This window comes from Arvicanthis niloticus, chromosome 19 (genome assembly GCF_011762505.2).
Source record: "Arvicanthis niloticus isolate mArvNil1 chromosome 19, mArvNil1.pat.X, whole genome shotgun sequence".
Lineage (NCBI taxonomy): Eukaryota > Metazoa > Chordata > Mammalia > Rodentia > Muridae > Arvicanthis > Arvicanthis niloticus.
The window spans coordinates 30,524,292-30,543,449 of NC_047676.1; the positions used below are offsets into that span (position 1 = coordinate 30,524,292).

At 44.5% G+C, this 19,158-nt stretch overlaps 1 protein-coding gene and 1 pseudogene across 2 annotated transcripts in view; one reads left to right on the forward strand and one right to left on the reverse strand.

The window, feature by feature from the left end:
• Nucleotides 1-4,773: 4,773 nt before the first annotated feature.
• Nucleotides 4,774-6,642, reverse strand: LOC117723754 (NADH dehydrogenase [ubiquinone] 1 alpha subcomplex subunit 1 pseudogene; annotated as a pseudogene).
• Nucleotides 6,643-8,095: 1,453 nt separating this feature from the next.
• Nucleotides 8,096-19,158, forward strand: part of Osmr (oncostatin M receptor) — a 54,231-nt gene continuing 43,168 nt past the window's right edge. The window contains exon 1 of one of the 2 annotated variants that reach the window (XM_076916145.1): nucleotides 8,096-8,426. The gene's annotated coding sequence lies outside the window, so the exon portion shown is untranslated. The remainder of the gene's footprint in view (nucleotides 8,427-19,158) is intronic. The other variant, XM_034523559.2, reaches the window with a different exon arrangement.

Consider the following 19,158-nt stretch of genomic DNA (forward strand, 5'->3'; position numbering starts at 1 on the left):
GAAGCTACCGCCGGCTATCCAAGATCGCTGCCCTTCTCTTGGACTGTTGGTGTTTGGGCCGCTCTCAGGAAGGTGCCCCAGACCCAGGAGAAGTCTGGTCCCCTTCAGTCAGGCCTTCATAGAAAAGCCCTGACAGACCGGCACAGAGGCATGTCTCTGGTTTAATCCAGATCTAACTGAATTAACAATCCACATTAGCCATCCCAAGGACCCTTGCAGGGAGTGGAACAAGGAGATGTTCACACATGAAAAAAAAAAAAAAAAGCATCTATCATTTGTCTTCATAGTCACCGTTTCATCTCGATCCTTAGTAAACAGAGTGTCATTCTGGAGAACCGTGGCAGTTTCTATGGGGTTCATGGCAAGCAATGAATGCCTCGTGTCTCCCTGGATCGGCTATGAGATGGTGGTCCTTGCCCAGAAAGCACAGGATAGGTGCTTTCTATCATACGGTTAGGTTGGGGAGGTTCAGCTGGTTACCCTCCATGCTGAGGGCTTTCCTTTCCTTCTACACAGGAGTTGAATGCTCTTGGTCTCCTAGAACTGGAACTTTCCACCATCAGCTTGGCCCAGGCACCAATCCTGGAACCCAGCAATTTCTCTGCTGGTAAGGACTCAAGAATGCTATTCTTCGCTAGAGAAGAAACACTTAAGCTTGCTTCAAAGGCTGTGGCCTCATTTCAAGGTATGCCCACCTCACCTGAGGTAAGTGAGGTCCACCCTGGATGTCTCTGCACTTTGAATTTATCCTTCTTAAGTCCTTAATCCAAGCAGAGATAAAAGAAACTCAGATAAGACCATTTTAGGCAGATGGAGTCATGAACTGGATTAAGCCTCATTTCTCAAAATGGCCTATCTTGAAGATAAATCTTGAACTTCCTCTTTGGAGAAACTAAGGTGACTTCCATGGGCAGTGACAGAATTGCCCACAAAATCTCTTAGATTAAAAGTCGCAAATAATCAGCCCTTAATAATTTTGAATCACTAGGTCTGTCAGATGATCCTGGGCCAGAAGGCTGAAGATCAGATGCTCCAACGTTTTATAGTATAAGGACTGTCCAGGTGTTCAGCGGTCTCTATAAATTGGCTAAGTTTTAGAAGCTATGCTTTGAGCTTCCCATAATTTCAGTTAACTCAGTCATTCTGGATTTCTGACGGGGTTGAAGACTTATAGTCTCATAGCCAATCCTGGCTATTTACTTTGAGAGAAAAGGCTTGAGAGGATGGTTTTCAGCTGACATTCATTCTAAAGCCAAGAAAAACCTAGGTTCAGAACTAAGTCTTTTACTTAGGAGGGATGACAGGTTCTGGTTAGTCAACAAAATGACAGATTGGGTATTAGGTCTATCTTGTTGTACCTTACTGACTGACACAAATTGGTATAGTTATGCTCTAATTGTATTTTGAGAGCAAAGTTTTCTTTTAACAGTAAGGGTGATATGTAGGAGGAGCTAAGGTGGGAGGAGTAAGGAGAGGAAGAAGAGGAGTAAAGAGAGGAGGAGAAGGAGAAGAGAAGGAGAAGGAGAGGAGGAGCTAAGTGACAAAAGAGAGAGAGAAAGAGAGAGAGAGAGAGAGAGAGAGAGAGAGAGAGAGAGAGAGAGAGGCAGATGTTCCTGTGTCTCCACCAGTCAGACAGTTGATATATCTAGGTTGGGTATTGGGTTACACTTCTGATTGTATGGGCATCTTGTTATTGAGCATTACCAACCTTATAAAGTCTTTGATTAATATTTTTAAAAATGTATAAAAGCAAAAAGGAGAAGGGGGGATGGGATGGGGTTTTCTAGGGAGGAAAAAATGGGGAAAGGGGATGGCATCTGAAATGTAAACAAAATATCCAATAAAAAAAAAAAAAAAAAAGTTGCTGTCCCTGGGGGTGGAGAGCAGGCTCTGCAGGTCGGAGTGTTACTGTTTTGTAGAAGACCTGATTTTGGTTCCCCTTCCTCATTTCTGTGGTCTCACAAATGACTGTAACTCCAGCTTCAGGGGATGCAATGTCCTCTTCTGGCCTCCATAGGCACCAGCACCCACTGTGGTCATAGGCAAACATAAATAAAATGTATTAGTCTTTAATATATAATTGATGGCTTTAAAGAAATTAACAGCCAAAATGTTTGTGAAGAAAGTTTTTTTATTCATTTTTAACAAACACTGGCCTACTCAGCAGGGACTGGGCTTGCCTTTCTAGTAAGCTTTGTTTTCTTGTGTTAGAGTCTTTCTCATGACCAGGAATAGCTGCTTCTCTGTCTAAGAGTTACAGAGGATTCTCCAGGTTGTCTGTGGTTCCCAACAGCTCACTTAACATCAACTTCCACTGAGCGGAGAAGTACCGTCTGCCTCCAGGCTTGGGGACCAGGTAGCATTGACTATGCTGGGATGTTATGTGCTCCCCCATAGCTCAGAAACTCTGTTTTGAGATACTATTACAGACAATATTATTCTGATAGGCACCTGTGTGCAGGTGAACTCCTTGATTTCTTTAAGCATGAATGCTCTAAGCCTAAATCACCAGTCAACTAAACAACTCTGTGTTTGTTTCTGTGAACAAGGAAAGTATTCAGAAGAAAATAATGCTTTTTTTTTTGGGGGGGGGGGACACTTATGTCTTGATCTTTAGGTTCATGCTCCAGTAACTTCTAGGAAGACAAGTTTTTACTGTTAACAGGGCATTAGTGTTCCGCTTTGTGGATGCATAGTCTCGTAAATCAAAGGATTTAAAAACAGACTCAGAGGGAAGCTTGAGGGCCATCTTATTAGCAATTTGAGAGAGAAACCACAGGGCAGGCAAACTATAAATCTCTGCAGCTGCTCGCAGGGGTTTGGGTAAGAGAGAAAAAGTCATACTCTTTTCTATTCGGATCCAAGGAAAACAGGCAGGCTCACGACGGAGGTCAGCAAGCTGCTGTAGGAAGTAGGTGGATGGACTTCCGAGAAAGAGTAAGAGCCTTGAGTGTCAGAGCAAGCGTGGTCAGGATCTTGTCTTGGTGAGCAATGGGAGAAAACTGGAAGATGAAGATTTGTCCTTTGGGAGTTAGAACACAGAAGAGAAGGTAAACTTCATGGAGATTCATAAGCAGCTGTATTGAAGTGGGATAAAGGGGATGGAAGCACATTTTCTAACTAAGAGAATAATTATTCCTCTCATCTCCTTAGCATGTCTTCAGGAAAATGAGCTTCCCTGACGGATGGTCTCATGGTCAAGTGGTTGGCAGCCCCCGACGCCAGTATTAAGTCTTAAGAAAGGGAAATAAAAGTATGTCATGTGAGAGAGTTCAGAATGTCATTTCTCAACCCAGGGCCAGAGGGAGAATTCAGATTGTTTTTTTCTTTTGATCAAGAGGAAGTTAGTGCCTTGTGGGAAGCCATGTGTTCACTAGGAACATGACTTGTAAGGTAGAACTCCCTCCCCAGTCTCTCTCTTTTGCTTCTCAGAGATGAGAGGTTATGCTTAGTCACAATCTCATCGACATGTGGCTTTGACATCAACTGAATCCACCGATACTAGGTTAAAACATCCAAATTATTTCTCTTTATAAGTTGACCATCGCCGGGCGGTGGTGGTGCACGCTTTTAATCCCAGCACTTGGGAGGCAGAGGCAGGCAGATTTCGGAGTTCGAGGCCAGCCTGGTCTACAGAGTGAGTTCCAGGACAGCCAGGGCTACACAGAGAAACCCTGTCTCGAAAAACCAAAAAAAAAAAAAAATAATAAAATAAAATAAAAAAAAATAAAAAATAAAAAATAAAAAAAAGATAAGTTGACCATCTCAGATTTTTGTTACAGTTACAGGAAACTGACCAACACTAAGTCAAGAAATAACAGCAGATTTTCCAGGTCTTCTGTGGTTCCAGACAGCCCATTTAACATTGACTTCCACTGAGCTGAGAAGTACCGTCTGCCTCCAGGCTTGGGGACTATAGAGGGAAATCTAAGCTAGAAGAGGAAGGAGTTAGAGGTTACAAATGTAAAGACACACACCCCTAGTCACAGCTGAACAGCTCTGTTAAACTGACCATCCTAACATAAAGCACAAAAGATTGTGTTTACATAAAAGAAGGACACTTTTAAAGGCACGGAGAGTGAGTGGCTGGCAGCCGATTGTGAACAGAAGGCTAAATCTGACCAAGGAAAAGATCAGAATGAGTTTCTTACATTCAATACCTTTTGCCCGAGGCTAGCCCAAATTCAAATGGGGTAGGGTCATTAAAGCTGTTATAAAGTTCTGGAGAAATGAGTAGACTTAATGACAACTCAATAGAAACGATGCAAGTTGACGAGCACAGAGAAAAGGTGGAACAGGGGGATTTTATGGTCACTTGAAATTATATCAAGAAGCTTACTAAACATGTAATTGAAGTCTCAGAAAGACAAGTGGGCCCGAGGTACATCTGAAGATACATTGACTGAAAATTTCTCGAGTTTGGTTTTATTTTGCTTTTTTTTTTAATAATAATTTTATTTGTTTATATCTCAAGTTTGATTTTAAAAGAATACATAAATTTATAAACTTTCAGGAGATCAGTGAAAGTCAGTCAGGATGAATAAAAACAATACTCTTTAAATCTTTAGTACACCAGTGACAACTAAAGATGGGAAGAAAATATTGAAAGTAACCAGGGAATAATAGGACACATTTTCTTTTAAAAATTTTTATTAAGCATTTTATAACATGTGTATAGTATAGAATACTCCGCTGCATAGCCTTCTAACAGAAACAGATGACCATAGATAAGTAGGTTTTTTTTTTTTTTCATCAGCCAGAAAAAAAGTTTCCTTAGTCAAAGTTCTCCAGGCTCCTGGACACATAGTAGCAACTGACTCCAGAGACAAGTGTATGGATTCCATCAGATACTGTTAGTACTGAGTTCAGGCAACTCTTTTTTTCCTTGCTCCACCTCATTGGCAAACATGCAGATGTATGCAGTGGACACGCTGGAGATGATCAAGCACACCCCAATAATGGCGAGGCCAAGAAGGATCTTGAACCACATCTCTGCGCCATTACTCACTCCAAATTGTCACCAGCTCCTCACAGGTCACCCAGCTCCATATTATTCATGTGAAATGTGTGTGTGTGTGTGTGTGTGTGTGTGTACAGGTGTGAGCATACCCAGATGTGATTGATGGTCATGATGGACATGTGGATGTCAGATGACAATTTTTGGAAGCCCTCTCCCTCCACCTTGAACATATTTGATCTTGAAGTAGAAACAAACTGGTCTGGAGCACGGATGAAGGACTCACAGTGGAAATGAATATTGCCTGGTCATTTGTATGCAAATGACCACTGATGTCATATAGGAGGAACACGGTAATTCAGGAAACTGGGAAGGAAGACGCACATGTCAGTGGTGGGAAGGATCTTATGACCCATCAAGTTCTTGGGGACAAGTGAGACTAAGCAGCCTGACAAGGTAACAGAGAGATGAGAATTGGGAATGGCGGCATGCATGCCTTTAGTCTCAGCAGAGGCAGGTGGATCTCTGAGTTCAAGGCCAACCTCATCTACCATGTGAGTTCCAGTACAGCCATGACTACATAGGCAAAACTCTGTTTCAAAAAGACCAAAAGTGATAAGATGGTCAAAGACACTGTAAATGAAAACCAGGGAGGGCTTCCCTATAGAACTCAGAAGGCAGCCAGAGGGCCAAGGAGGAGACTAAGGGAAGAATAAATCTGTGTTCTTGCAGTACAGTTATATCAGCACTAAGCAAGAATGGAGATTTCAACCTTCAGCCTAATAAGTCACTGGCATTTTTCATCTTCTTGGTGGGGCTATTTTAGGACCACTTTTAAAAACTAACCTTTGGCATGTGACCTATGATAGAGTTTCCTAGGCTGCCAGAGCAGCACAAACTTGACATTTAACTCCCACATCTCTGGAGGCCAGGAGAGTGAAGCCAAGCTGTTATTGGCGTAGGTCCTTTCTCAGCGGCTCAGAGGAGAATCTCTAACATGCCTCTCTCCCAGCTTCCGGTGGGTGTCAGCAGTCCTTGCCCTGACTTCTGCATGAGATAAAATAGGTTCCGAGTCTGTCTTCACAGGCATACAGTCAGTGTCCATCCTGGGGGATCCATGTCAAGATCTACATCTTCTTATAAACATGACCATCACTGTGTTAATCCATAGTGACCTTGTCTTGATTCAATTAACTCTGAGAGGCCACTGTTTCCAATTATGGTCATGTGCTGGGCTTTGATGTGAATGGGAAAGGATAGAACTCATGTCTCTACACCCACTCTCTGGGTAGGGACACACATATGCAATGTGTATAACAACTAGAATGTTGAATTTAAAAAACGCATTTAGAAAGTTAGAATTGGACAAAAAGCAAATGAACTAATAAATTAAATGAAGTCACTACTTTTGCGGGGGGTGGGGGAAGCAGGCTATTATGTAGACCAGGCTGACCTGGAGCTCACAGAGATCTGTGTGTCTCTCAAGTATTGGGATTAAAAGCACGCCCCACTTTTTGACATAGTCTCTTTCAACAATACCATTAACAGGAGCCCAAGTTAAGTGGATATTTATCCAAAGAACTCAACCACAGAAATCCTTGTACATCCACGTTTACTGCAGCACTGTTCACAGTAGCTGACAGGAGCCAATACAGATATCCAACAGTAGAGGGGTGGGTGAGGGAAACACGTATGCACACACCATCAAACGTTTTTTTTTTTTTTTTTTTTTTTCTGACACAGAAAAAAATATCATATTATTTAAAGGACAATGAATGCAAATGACGACAATACTGAGCAAATTAAACCAATTTCAGGGAGATAAATGTCACCAGTTTTTTTCCCTCATTTGTGGTTCCTAGATTTTTATAGAGATACATAAAATTATGCGTTCATATTAGTGGAATTAGAGCTGGCTTGGAGGGCACTGGCAGATGGAGAAAGAAGGGGAGACCCAAGGGAGAATATACTCCACATACATGCATGGAAACCAAAAGCAGTATTAACACCAATGACTCTTGTTTAATATGGGCATCTGCTATAGGAAACACCTCGCCCAACTGTTCCTATAAAGGGGATACTGACACACCCACACTCCATTTTCTTAGTTAAATCGAATCAAAAAGCCCTTTTAGTGGGTGAGAACTTGGCTCTATAATGTTCCAGAGGCTCGTCACACGGCCACACTAATGGACTCGTTTAAGTAATAAAAGGTGTGGCAAAGAAGCACACATTTATTTACTAGACACGATGTACCTTTTTCTAATTCTCGTCAAATATTTACTGTGCACTCCAGTCTTTAAGGCACCATTAGGTATTAAGAGTATTAATATGGTTTAAAAAAATCCTTTCCTGAAATGTCATTAGGAAGGAAGAAAAAGCATCCACGGACATGAAAGTAAGGCTTTGTAATAACTAATGTTTCTGACGTTGTTTTAAGGCGTCCCAGTAACGCGGTTACTGATTCTAAGACTGATTTGTGGATCCGCAAATCCTGATCTATCATCGTTTCCCTCAGTCCCCTTTCATTTGTGACTTTTAGATGGTTTCCAAACGTGAAGTGAACTATGGCTTGGAGCAAGTATCATGTGCAGGTGAGCGGCTCTCTTGGCTTCTGGGCCTGGCGACCGGTGGGAACATGAAACGATCGCCACACCTCCTGTGGCGATCGTTTCATGCCAGTTCCCAAAGTCGACGTGGCTATGAACATTTTACCATGTAGCCATAAAGAGAGGTCAAAGATGTCTTTTAAGTGCCCCGGCAGTAAAGATCTGATGGCATTCTAAGGAAAGAAAGGATATTGGTTCTTCTAGACAAAGAACTCAGGTCTGTAGCTGTAGGAGGCGTGGTCACACAGGGCGTTTCCAGGTGGTGCAGAGGAAGCACAGTCCAGAGACCTCTGTTCTAACACGTTTGTCTTGCTCTGAAAGCCGAAAGTTAACACCATCACAAGTTTGACCCAGGAGTTTGTCATTTCAGGTAACTTTCAGATGGAGCGCTGGGGTTGGATCTCCCAAGCATCACAAGTGGCTCTGTGCAGGACACCTGGCACAGGGCACTGAGTCGCAGCTAGTCCCCTCTCTCCAGGAACAGCGGGATGCTCAGGGAGCAACTTTTCCTTCCCAGGCCTCTCCCACTTCCCTTCTCGCCGGTCCCACCCGCCCGGTCCCTGGAACTGCGCCCGTCGCAGGGTCTCGATCGTTCCTCCCTATGTCCCCCTGGGACCAGGAGGCAAATTCCTGTGGGTCCCAGGAGTGCCAAAAGTGCTCAGCGAGACGGGAAATTGCAACAGTACTAGCCCCTCGGCCCTCCCCCGGCGCCTTCCCGTAACTCCCGCCCCTGGACACTTGCCCCGCAGCTGATTCATAGCCGGGGCGCGGGGCCGCCTCCACAGGCCAGGACAGACGTCCACGCCGGTGCCCTTGTGAGGCCGAGGACCGGCCGGGCTCCAGAGCAGGTCGCCAGGAGGGTGAGTACTGGACCCCTGAGCCAAGGCTGACCGTTCGCCTCCTTTATCCGCTTCTCCGACGGGCGAGCCCCTAACTTTGGTGCCCCGCAGCCTCTGCTCTGTCCTGCGTTGGTTTTGCCTTCCCAGACTGCACTCTCAAGGGCCGCAAGAGGTGTGTCAGGAAAGTGTCGCCTACTTCGTGTGTAGCTCTAAAAGACAAGATGCTGGGACATCAGTTCAGGCCTGCTTTGAGGTTCACCATCCCCGGGCCTCTCACTCCAGTGGTTGGGGAAACACTGAGTTAGGATTCGCATTTGAGCCAATTTGGTTTCTCTCCCAGTACCCCGTGGGAGTGGGCGTTGCTGGCTTTCTCCTGCCTCTAGCTTTCCAGTCCTTAACTCCCATTCATCCCTGCCATTTCTCTGGAAATAGGTGCTTTCCTCTCCACTCAGAGGAGAGCACCTCCATGAGACAGATGTGGGGGCAGAGCTTCTGTGCAGGTGGAGAGAGCAGGTACTTCTCAAGCTGCTTGAAGGGAAGTGACACCATTAACAGGCAAGGATGAGCGTAAAGGGTCATTGAGACTAGGTACCAGTGGGATGCAGAAACCAGAGCATGAATACAGATTCCCTTTAACAGTTCTTGACTGGCCGCTTGTTTGTCCACACACTATTCATCTGTGTTTTCATCTTCTCTGCCTGCCTTGTGAGTGACCAGAGGCACAGAGATAGGGATTGCTTTCAGACAGTTGCTGCCTGCCTGCGGGACATTGTGAAAGTGCTTTGAGATCAAGCTGTTTCCAGCTCAGGACAACCCGACTTGAGAATGGATGTAAGCAGAGCAGACAGAATTGAAAGTGGAAGCTAGGTGCAGACCCAGGACATTTTGCTTTTGAGCTGCGGCAGGGGGTAGGGGTGGGGAGGGCGTGGGGGGGAGTGGAGGGGGGGGGATCGGGAGGGGGGCCAGTGAGATCTGCAATAGGTCCTAACCCTGAAGTAAACAGACTTGGTCGGGTTAACTTTTACATCTTAGTTTCAGTTTTCTTGTTTACATAACAGTAAGGTTTCCTATAACTTTTGACCAGGAACTGTGTGCTTCGTTTTATCATAGCCCCTCTTCCCATATTTCCAGTGTGAGGATATAATTTTTTTTTTTTTTCTGAGCAGACTGAGGTAGATGATACTGCTCTGTTTTTCCTGGGGGTGAGTCACAGGAGTTCCCCAGCTGACCTGTGTTTGAGAATCATCCTTGGCATTTTTCAGCCACACCTATATCTGACACCTCCTGGGAACAGTGAGGAATACTCCCAGGTTGGGAAGGTCAGCTACTTTCACTGCTGGGCACAGATAGGTCTGTGCCACCACTGGCCTCTTTGGGGCTCTTGAGTCCAGTTCTGTCTCTTGTCTAAGTTTTTCATCAGAGGCGATTGTGATAAAATGGTACGGGTGCTGAGCCTCCAGAGGAGCTTGAGCCGTAGGAACTCACTGTGGATGGCTTTCCCTGTCTCTTTCTCTTCATCTGCACAGCCCAGAGGCTACCTGTTCCTATACCCCACCCCACCCCCCTCCCATCATCACCTGCCCTGGGAACCATCTCCAGTGTGCAGGAAGTCCGTGGGTGTTGATGTTTTGTTTTCCTATGTCCTGAGACAAAGAACCTGGTCTGGCACCCTGGTACAGTTCTGAAAGAGTGGCTGTTGACCTTTCTGCCTTTGACAAGGTTAGTGCTTTCCCCAGTGGGAACTGGGCTGAATGTTTACAGACTCTGAAAGGAAATCACAGTGTGCACTCTTGATCTCCTTTATGGGAACAGTAGGTTTTGGCCTTCTTCTCTGGACAGGAAACCTTTCTTAGAAAGGGGAGAATAGAGGGCAAAACAGACAGCACACGGCGAGATGGAAACAAAGCACACAGCATCTTTGAATCTTTCTAGGGAGACTCCCTCCCCAAAGTAAACTTCCTTGATCCTACCTGAGGGTTCCTGACCCTCAGGTGGCCTACCCTGGCCTCACAGTCTTCCTTCCTCCACACTTTATTCTCTGGCTTCCCAGGTTTTGCTTACCTCAAATTACATTGGGTTTGGGTTGCTTTGAAGTAACATAAACGACAGACTGATGGACAGAAGGAAGTGGATGCAGAGAGAGCCTTTCCTCCTCAGCTGCTACCAGTCTGGAGTGGACAGGCAGGAGAGTGTATTATTTTCCTCTTTGTTGTGACAAATGATGGAGAAAAGGCAACATAAGAAAAGAAGCGTTGTTTCTGGCTCATGGTTTGAGAGATTGTAGTCCACCAGTGAGACAGCTGGTCACATTGTGTTGGCAGTTAGGAAGGAAAGAGGTGAATGCTGTTGCTCAACCAGTTTCTCTGCCCCCATCCCCTACCCCCATCCCCCACCCTCACCCCCACCCACCCTCATCCCCCACCCTCACCCCCACCCACCCTCATCCCCCCACCCTCACCACCCACCCACCCTCATCCCCCCACCCTCACCCCCCACCCACCCTCATCCCCCCACCCCCATCCCCCACCCACCCTCATCCCCCCACCCTCACCCCTCACCCTCCCTCATCCCCCCACCCTCAACCCCCACCCACCCTCATCCCCCCATCCCCGACCAGCTCTCCATTTCCATTCCGTAGGAGATGCAGACCTTGGGATAGTATTATCCACAAAAAGGGTAGGTAGTCTCTCATCAATTACTCCTTTCTGTGACACCCTGAAGAACTCATCCAGAGATGGGTCTCTTAAGTGATTCTGAACTCAGTCAAGCTGGAAATGCAGACTGGCTATCATGACTTTACCACTTACCAGCTTGACACCCGAACATCACTTCTAAGTCATAACATGTGATAAATATCACCACAAGATACCTTTGTTTATAATGATTTGAAGGACATATATACACAAGTTTTTCAAGTGTGTTTACATATGTAAATTTCCTAACTGTAGTGGCACTTCCTTCTTTAAAATCCAAGTCAGGGAGCTTTTTTCACACCCCTACATAGATATTTTTGTCAAGGGTTTTCTGCTAACCTAGAGCAGAATAGAATTTATTTACCTTTTCCCTTATTGATGGCCATTGCACTTTGAAAAAATATTTAAGATTAGCAACAATGCTTCAGGGGAGATAATGCATTGGTCTTTGCTCTCAGCTATGAGTATTGCTGTGCAGTAGAATCCCGAGAGAGCTGTTTTTTAGGGTAAACGTTTTATCTCACACTTCTACCTCATAGATAAGTGTGCAAGTCAATGTGTGAAGTTCTGATACTCCTTACGATGATTAACACAAATATCTGTATTTTCAAACTTGTGAGTGGCTGAGATCCAGGACAGCATTTTAATTTACATTTTGTTACTCACTACTCCGATTTATTATTTCTATATATTTATGAATCATCTGTGTCCTATAAATGAGTAGGTCACGCCTTTACTCAGTCTTATATTGAGTTGTTTTCTCTTAGTCTTTAAAACATTGATTACCTTCATTTATTGGCTTATGGAGGGAGGTTGCTCCTGCTATAGCAGGCAGGTAAAGGTCAGAGGAAGGCTTTGGGGAATTGGTGCCCTCCGTCCAGCTTGCGGATCCTAGGTAGGCACCTGTGGCCACTGAACTATCTCTCTGGCTCGGGATTTTCCAAATTTTATGCATTGTAGAAACTCTGTCCTATCTCAAATCATAATATTCTGTGTGCAGCAGATAGTGCAACCACTTCTACCATAATGCTGCCTCTTCTCATTTTTCTTTAATCGTGGGATGAGACACATATCACAGTTGTTACCATCCTAACCACTGTACAGATAAAGCTCGGTGCCATCGAGGGTGTGCACAACTCTCCAGCATGCGGTTGCGGGGGGCTCTTTCCACTTCGCAGAATCTCAAGTCTGAGGCATGAAACAGTAGTCACCTGTTTCCCCCCATTTTCTGCATCAGCCGGTCTACTCTGTCTTTTCTAACTGGACCGATGAAGGGCCCTCACAGGAGTGGAGTCACATAGTGTTTGTGTTTCTGCGTCTATTTCATTTCGTGGGATACTTTTTAAAACCCCCGCTGTAGCAGCTATCGATCGTCTCTGTTTTTGAGGCTAGCAACCCTCCACTGTATCTATTTCCTTACTTATATGGTGCTCGTGTGACCATCCTTTGTTGCACAAAAACTTTAAGTACTTGCATCATCAATGCACTTTCATGATTTCTGGGCTTTGCCAAATTTGGGGAAGTCTTGGTCATTGAAAACTTAAATGATCTTATTTCTGAAATATATATATATATTATTATTATTGTTATTATTATACATATATATGTGTGTGTGTGTGTGTGTGTGTGTGTGTGTGTATCAAAACAGATTTCAGAAATGTTTCCCCTACATTTTTTACTATTTTTGTAAAGTTTCTAATCTGTTTGGTTTAAATAAAGTTCAGTGGGAATTTTTTACTGAGTCTGTAGTTATCATCAATGGCATTCTCCTCACTGTCCATTCTAATCTGAACACCAAGCACACAGGAAGCAATGGCATACAGGAAGGGGTTGGCCTTTAGCAAGTGATTCACTTTCTGGTTTCGAGCACTGACTTGATCGGTGGCTGGCTGTGTCACAGGGACACTTACCTTTGACTTTCATTAGCCTTAATATCCTCGTCTGCCTCTGGGGATAGTAGTAAAATCACCTCCATAGGACTTTTGGAAAATTCATCCTCTACTTTAACTCACTTAACCAGGCACTAGGTGGAACATTAACCCCCAGTACACGGTACCTGAGAACACTTTCACATTTCACTGTATAGCCTACATTGGCTGTTTTGAGTGTCTTGCTGATAGCGGGAACTAACCAACCCTCGCCTTTATTTATCGATAGTATTCTAGAAAACACAAATATGTAATATATGTTGGGTGTAATACAGTACCTCAAGCGTCCATGTGCTGGTCAATCACCTGAGGATGTAGTTTATTTGCAGACTTTTCTACCAAGTCTAAAGTGTGGCCTGAGTTTTTCACTCCTTAACAAGCAATTGGGTGGCTTCCATGATCTCTAACAAGCGGCCAGCTGCTGTCTGTCCTGAGTCCATACTTTTGAGTAGATAGTCTTTCAATGAAGTCCAAAATTACATTGCAAGTAATTTTACTTCCTCTTTGCGATATATGTGGTTGACATGACGTATAAGCTGTTTTCTTTGAGTATTCATGGGAGGTGCCGAGGACATAGCTCAGTCAATAAAGTACTTGCTGAGAAAGAATGAGTCCCTGAGTTTGATGTTCAATACCCATGTGATATAAAACAAACAAAGAGGAAAAAACCCAGGCATGGTGGTAACAGCTTCTAATTCTGGTGCTGTGAAAGTCGAAACAGGCAGATAGATCCCTGGGACTCACTAGCCAGCCAGCCCAGCTTAAATTGTCTAGCATCTGGTCCTATCGAGAGACCCTGTCTCAAAACACAAGGTCTCCACTTGAGATCCTAAGGCTAACCACTGCCCCCCCATTTACATATATAACCATGAAAACACACACACGTTACGTATACATTTAGCATCTATTCATCAGAAGGATGGCAATATGTTTTTCCACGAAAGACACTGGCGACTTGTTGCAGTTGGAATATATTGTTTTTGTATCAACACTGAGGGCCTAGGAGCTCACAGGCTTTAAACAAAACAAATGACACTCCCTAGGCTTATTCAGGTCCTAAAAATTGTTAGCCTCTTTCAGATCTGCTCAGTTGCCATGGCTTAGAATAAAATCAGAAAACAATGTCGGTAGCAAATTCTCCTGGTGTATATGGTGCAAATGTAACACTAATAGAATTCACCCTGCTCTTGCAAGTGTGAATACAAGAGTGGCAGTGTGCAAGCATGCAGGCACCTGCCTGTGTGCAAACAAACACACACACACACACACACACGCACACACACGCACACACACACGCACTTTAAAGAATGCTTTATGTTACAGGACCATGTGACTCTGAAAAGGTGTTTGTAATTTCCTTCATCTCCTCATCTTCCTCCCTCCATTCCAGCTCTGTTTGTAAGTGTGGGGTAGACGGGTGTTTCCTTCTAGGCTAGTTTGAGTTGTTTAATTAGAAGTCCAACGACAGTAAAAAGTGTACGGAGGCGCTTATGAGTGACAGAGCAGAGTAGAGAGGGGTTGTCAGGCCAATGCTCACCTGACACCTGCGCAGATAGGGAAGAGGACCGGCGTGGAGGACTGCTTCCAGCCAGGGTGCAAGCTTTAGCTAGAACAGGGGAGACCCGTGGAAGCTGCTTATCAGAGGAGTCCATTGCAGGAGGCTTAGCTTCATCACTTGACAGTGGATGCAGTCAATCATGACGTCCAGTTGTCAGACTGTTTAGGATGGAGCTCTGAGCAGCCCCGTGGCACAGATGCTGTGCTGTCCCTGAAGAGATGCTCCAGTGCAAATGCTGCTCTGAAACTTGCTTTTCCACTAAGTGTTTTGGAAGATTTCTTCACGTCAACACATATGTCTACTTTAACCTCCTCAAACACCGTGTAGCTTCCCCTTGTGGAGATGCATGGGAGTTAAAATTTCCAGTTCCTCTGAATGGGTATTTGATAGGTTTGTTTTATCTGTAGGGTAAAATCCTTGCAATACAGTTAAAATGAGTTCTGAATCAAGTCAAATGTACACTATAAGTTAGTAGAATCAAGCAGACTTCTGTAAGGTTGCCCTCCTTGATTCTCAATGAGCAGTGATGTGTATGTCACGAACACTTACTGGGTGAACAGCATTGATGGTCTTGAGAACATTTCTATCTCTGACAATTTGATGTTGCCCAGGCATTTGCATGTGCCATTATGGCTTTTCTTGTTGATTGTAACTGTTTTGAGACATGGTCTCACTGCATAGCTGTGAGCTGTCCTGGAGCTTGTTATGAAGATCAATCAGGCTGGCCTCAAACTTGCAGTGATCCTCCTGCCTCTGCCCCACCAAGTACTGGCATAACAGGCATGCACCACATAACTGTTTTAAGTTGACTTTTATTGGTTTTTAGTAATCTTTCTTAATTTCTTTTTCTTTTTTAATGCATGCTTTTTCTTCTTTTCTTGAATTACATATTCATGTTTTTCTATAGCTGCCCTTTAATCTTATTTTTAGCAGATTTCTGTATATTGTGAACTATAACTCTTTGTCATAGATTTCTAGTTAATATTGAATCTTAAAAATGTCTGTGTAGTCAGGAAAGCAACCTTTATCTTTACTGCTTTACTGCTTTTTGGCTTCATATGATGCCAGCCAGATTACAAAAAGAAAAAAACAAAAAACAAAACAAAACAAACAAACAAAAAAACCAAAAAACCCAGATTTGTTTTATTAAGTCGCTTTACTGGTTTGTATCTTGTATTTGTGTCTATCTGGAATATGTTTTGCTGGAAGGAGTAAAGCAGTAGCAATAATGATGTCACTGGACTTACTGTGTGAAGTCTCTCTTAATCTCAAATAATCCATTAATCCTCCTGTCTCTACACCAATATTGCCTCTTTCTCATTTACAGAAGAGGCAAGAATTACCTCTCCCTTGGCCATGCAGCACCTCAGTGGTACTTGACCCTATTACCCTCCTATCATAGTCCAGGGCATGGCAGGTACTCTTTTCCCATGATGTTCAGGTTATTGTTCTAGTATCATTTATGGGAATGGTATAGCTCTTCCCAAATGACTTTGATACTACATTTAACATATACTAATTTTCTGCATCTCTTTTAATCAAGAATATTCCTTGGATTGGGACTTTCCATTTCTTTTTGTGGCTTCACCAGTTCAAAGCTTAAAGACTAAGCATAAGACTAACTGAAGCTGAGGTCATGCATCCCAGAAATGTTTAACTGAACATTGATTTAGAACTAATTCAATTCCTTAAGCCATGATTTGCTTTATGAACTTGGCGGACAGATGTTATCCACTGGAGAGATGCAAAGTGGGGTTGGGGAAGAAATTCTCAAACCTCCCCGGGGGCATTTGTCTTGGAGGTAGAGCCTGAGCAAAAGGGAAACTGGGGATGGGGTGGGGTGGGGAGACTGTAAGTCTTCTCATCACTTCTCTATAAGATGAGAACCCTTCAAAGGGGCTCCCCAATCCTAATGGCCGTGCCTGTGAACAGGAGATGATGCAGAACTACATTATGTCCAAACGCATGTCACTCCGCACTGCAGCACAGAACTCACGATGTTCATTTCCGGTTTTTCCTCATTGAGGTTGAAACCGAATCTTGCTATGATTTCAATTTTTAGAAATTTGTTAAGACATGTGGTTTACCATATAACCTCACTCGGAGACCATTCAATTCCAAAAACAACTTTCTAAGTGCATGCGTGTGTGCGCGCGCGCACACACACACACACACACAGAGAGAGAGACAGAGACAGAGAGACAGAGAGACAGAGAGACAGAGGGGGGGGATCTCCTCCACAAACAGCTTCCTTCTTTAAAATGGTATTTGCATATGATAACAGTGGCTCACCCAGCCAGTTTTTAAGAATTTGGCAACACACCCAGGTTTGGGGAAGCAAAGGACTGTTGCCATTGCTATGTCTCATGAGGATTATCTGTGGTAGAGAAACTTCCCAGGAATATCTTAGTTGTGGCTGAGCAAGACATTCTGGTAAGAGAAGGCCGACTACGTGTTCCTTGGCAGTGCATTTTAGGACCTGTGTAACGTTCACACAGAAGGAGATTCAGAGGCTCTGCGGCGAGAATGGGGGGCTGCAGACAAGATTTAAAGAGCAACCATGACCACCAAAGAACACGGTGAAGCAAGCAAGAGTTTCGCACATGTGAGGAGTATTAGGTTGATATAAATTGATTGGAATCCCGAGATGAGGAGAGACAAGGGGAGGCAGGAGTGAGTGGAAGACGGAGGAGTGTAATCTGAAACACGGATAGCAGTTTCTCTCTCCAGCTTCCCAAGTCCATGTGGGCCAAAGGTTATGAACTCAGTAATATTTGGTGATGGGAAAAATATCTAAAAAGAAATTAATTGGTGTTTTCATTAAAATAAGTTGAAAGCAGAGAGGCGAGGCTGGGAGAAAACTGGTGACCATTTTTCTTCATTTTTCAGATGTTTCACAGACTGCCGTGTCCTAGGTCTCTGGTGCAAAGTGTGTCTCAGACACTGATCTGCTCTCTCTAGTGGCACAGAGTCCATTCGGTAATGGGGAAAGGCAAGAAACAGCAGATTTTGGGAAAGGACTCAGTGGTGCTGACAGACACACCCCTCGCCTTCATTTTCTCCCTGGAAATGAGGAGTAGAATACTGCCGAGAGCCCAGAGCTTCTGAGGCTGCTGGGTGAATTTCAGGCTGTGTCCTTGGACATGATGTACCCTGAGCAGAGGGGAATCTCTGTTCCATAAGTAGGTACTGATCTGTCAGCCCACACACTCACCTATCCACCTAACCACAGGTCTCATCCTTGAGAGTGCTGTATAGCCAAGCTTACCCTGGGTTTTAATTTTTCTCTGCATGGCGCATGTGTGGTCAGGGGACTGTGGCGTACCCCAAATCTTTTCTGCTTGGACTTTGTCAAGTTTTTGTCTTGATCTCTGAGTCGTGTAGTCCCATGCATATCTGGCTTTCTTCTACTGATACAGGAATTCCATATATTTCGCTGGCTGCTTAAAGTCTTCTCTTGCAGATCAAATAAGTATCTTGAACTTTTATCAGGAGCTGAGCTTTGGGTAGACTCCCAATCCATCCATTCGAGTCTTCTTCTTTGCTAGATGGTGGTCTGGTACCCAAAGGGCTTGAACTGAAATTCTTGATGGTTCATTTGGTCTCTACCCCATGAATTATCAGCTCCGTCTCTGAAATTTCCCCCTGACACCACCACACTTCAACAGTCCAAACCCTGTCCTGGACTGCTGATTCCGACTCTGTCTCTCTTTCCACTCCTGGTCCCCCATTTCTTTCTGCATCCCTCAGTCTCTGCACTGTGTACATCAACCCAATATGCCTCTGTGGTTCCCAGTGATTCACCATGGCAACCTACAGTATTCAAATATTATGCCTGCTGTCTGCTCTACTCTCAATGTTATCCCGGGACTTTCTTTCCTGCTCACCCACTACCTTCAGCCACATCTCCCTCCTATTTGTTCTTGAATCTTCTGGCCTTTCTTCCTCCTCATGGTCCCATCAAAAAACAGGCGACATCCTCAGAGTAGGATCATTTGAGAAGGCTCTGTTACATGGCATAATGCTGTGCTCCAGGGTTTGCAAGTAAGTGATGTCTATTTCTCCGTAGCCTCTGGCTGTTGGCTGGTTATTTCTGTGTGGTTTCAGAAGGAATGTTCTGTTGAGTCCCTGAGTTGTTGCAGCTGCCAACTCCCACCCCGCCCATTTTCAAGGACTTTATTGATTTTTGCCAAGAGGATTGCAAGCAACAGTGAGGACTCGAGCTCCTGCTGCTCATGGTCCTCAAGTTGACGGTGACTGTCCGGTGAAGTCACCGCAAACACTGTGGGGTCCTCTGTGTCTGCAGAGAGCCCATTCTGAGATACCCAGTGGATGGCTGTGCTGCTGTCTCCTGTACTGTACATGATCATAACTAAGACACCTTCAGCAACAATGGCACAGAACAAGTGTAACAATAGACTGACGTAGCAGCCATTTAAAACTTATTAGCTTAGTGGGGTGGGGACCTTCCTGCCAAGCCTAGCAACTCGAGCTTGACCTTGAAGTCCAAAAGATGGTGGATGTTGTCTGACCTCTACATATACAGCATTCCATGAGAGTGCACACACACACAT